We start from the raw sequence: 2,936 nt of genomic DNA on the forward strand, positions 1-2,936 counted from the left end.
TATAGCTTTGGAGATTTAAATTTAATATCCAAAATAATTTAGATAACTTGAGTTTAAATGTAGAATGATTTAATCCTTGCGAAATTTCTTAAACCGATAAGAAAAATGGACACGGAACAAAGATAGATTCAACGACAAATATCGACAGACACCGAATCAAATACCGAATACAGATATTTTCAGACACAAACTAAACGTATAACACGAAATCTAAATCCAAACTGAGACAAACTGAGACTGATACTGATCGAGACAAATCTGATACAAACCGGTAAAGATACTAAGTCAAAACAGACATAGCTAATACATAACAGAATCGGATACTGAACACAATCAGACGCATAATTAACCCAATAACATATCAGAACAGATACTTAACATATTCACATACAGAAACATATACTGACTTACACGACAACTATATATCAACAAAATAAATCGTGTAACACAGAAGCACCCCAAGCCATAAACAGAACAGACTGGTACACAGCTAGCTAGTCCATGCACCTATGAGATGGTGAGTGTGGCGTTCACCCATTATTCCATCTCCAAACAAACAATCAAACTCAAACTCAGAGCTAAGATCGATCTATACGCCTCTAGTGGCCAAGGTGCTACACAAGCACGGGCTAGAGACGCCGTGAACTTTTATTACGCACTGTCACGATAAGTGCCAAGCCGTTGACGCCCAAACGACAGGCCAGACATGCTTGGGTGACAGAGTACAAATATTAAGGCCTTATAAATAATTTACAGGCAACTGAAAGTTATACTAACTGGAACATGCGACCATGAGTACAAGTCTGAGGTATGGCATGCTACAACTCACTAATAAGTAAACAAACATATACAAACTGACTCCTATAATGTATCACATATCAAACGAATATAGGTACCGGATCATGAAAATGACACTTTAAGACACGGACAATAATCCGTAGTACAAAGTAACGGATATGATAAAAAGAACTACTATGATGAGAAGACCCAAGAGTTCGTACCAAAGAGTAATAATCTAATAAATAAAAGATAATAAAATGTAATCAAAACAGAATCCGTACCAACGAGTAACGAAAAAAAAAATACAAGTATACTACGATGAAAAGATAACAAAATCCGTACTGCGAAGTGACGGATATGATTAAGATAAATAATGTGAAGACCAAAGAATCCGTACCTTAATTCGGCAAAGCAAAGCAAACCAAATTCAAGTGGCCACCAAATAATCTAACACCTATAATCTCATTATAGCACAAATCAGTTTCATGAAAATTACTCACTTTAATTGATTTGTTGTTCAAAAAAATTCCAAACAGAATCTTACACCTTTGTGATAATTTTAACTGGGAGATCATGGAATTAACTTATTTAAATATAAAAAAAAACGTATGCATATATTTTCATAAAATATGAAATCTAAATTAGATTTATGAAACTAATTCCTTAATATTTTAATCTTGATAATAATTTAATCATAAAATACTAAAAGATCATTATTGTAGACAGAATATATTATCCAACATATTACTAGCCCCACATGAATTCAAAGAATACATTGCCTACTCTTCATGACAAAAAGAAACGAGCAGGAAGAAACAATGAGAGTCATTTTCATTGCTCGACATCATCCATAACCGACATTAGTTTAAGCAACCAATACAACATTAGAGCCTTTACCTCAAATGACGACTAGACATAACAGATTTGATGTTGCGCTTGTTACACGTAACCGAAAACAAGTCAAGGCGGTTTCGTGGTGGCTAGTATGATGCAATAATAAAGCTCGGCTAGACAAAGGAGATCGAAGTTAGAAAGGGATGAGGGTTATGATATAAAGTAGTCTCGTAAACGGAGCTCATTACCTGGTTTGGGATTAGTGGTTGGGACGATGAAGTTGTGGCTGTGGCGGCGGAGTGTGAGACGGCAATGGTGTTAAGGGTAACATGTTCAGAATAGACGATCGCGGCAACGGATTGCAGCGGCAACACCAGTAACTCGTATAGAATCGAGGCGATCCATACGTCCAAAAAGAAGGTTGAGAGTTGTGATGCTATTGTGGTCACGGTGGGATGTATCTGGTTCGCACCGGACGGTGGTGTTGCGGCTATCATGAAGCTTTTTCGCCCGCGAAGTGCAACAGCGGTTGAGGTTGTATGGTGGTGAAGCCGGTGACGAAGGTGGGAATGGAATGGCGGCTGCTAGGTTACTAACAGAAGTCCTGATGGAGAAGATGAGATTTCTTATATGCTTCAACATTACAATTCCCACCCTAGAGTGTTAGGCAACTTACAAACAAGTCCTTTTAGTTTAGTTGAGTTAATGCAAGACCCTAAACTATTATAACTGTTTTACAAATAATAACTTTAGTTAAATGTTATTAAATATTAACTACTAGTATTTACTTAATTATTATTTTTAAATATGAAATGTAAAAATTCTTAAGTAACCTTTGCTACATAAAATGTACCGTTAGAAACTATAATCGTTTAGTCGAATTTAAAATGTTTTAAATTTGTTTTAAACCCAATAATTAATAGATATTTATTATTTTAGGGTTTTCATATTTTCGGGTATTACACTTTATTTTGAGTATAACCTCGTTTCAACAAAACTTATAACGAAATGTCAGTGAAAGAAATCAAGCACAACTACGTACTTAAGTTTTTAGAAAAAAGTTATAAACATAGAATTTGATTCATATCATTTGGACGAGTATAATAGTACACAGAAAAACCTAAAAAAGAGTAATCCAAACACCTCCATTTGGCATCCGGTCTCCCTACAAGTATTACACTAGATTGCTTCACTTACACAAATTGCACGTTTTCCAATCTGATATCTTCGATTTTTTAAGTTAATTTATCTTTAGTATTTAAATAAAAACAAACCATAAACTGTGATTGCTTTTCATTCACACGAGAACTAGGGTGCAAAGC

General features: G+C 34.9%; 1 long non-coding RNA gene across 1 annotated transcript; it reads right to left on the bottom strand.

Moving 5' to 3' along the window:
* Positions 1–1,671: 1,671 nt before the first annotated feature.
* On the bottom strand, positions 1,672–2,223 carry LOC110914263. Its single transcript, XR_002578454.2, has 2 exons — positions 1,863–2,223; positions 1,672–1,787 (listed from the first exon to the last, which is right to left on the bottom strand). It is a non-coding gene; the product is annotated as an uncharacterized LOC110914263 (long non-coding RNA).
* Between the last annotated feature and the right edge of the window lie 713 nt (positions 2,224–2,936).

The sequence above is a fragment of the Helianthus annuus genome, chromosome 2, assembly GCF_002127325.2.
Source record: "Helianthus annuus cultivar XRQ/B chromosome 2, HanXRQr2.0-SUNRISE, whole genome shotgun sequence".
NCBI lineage: Eukaryota > Viridiplantae > Streptophyta > Magnoliopsida > Asterales > Asteraceae > Helianthus > Helianthus annuus.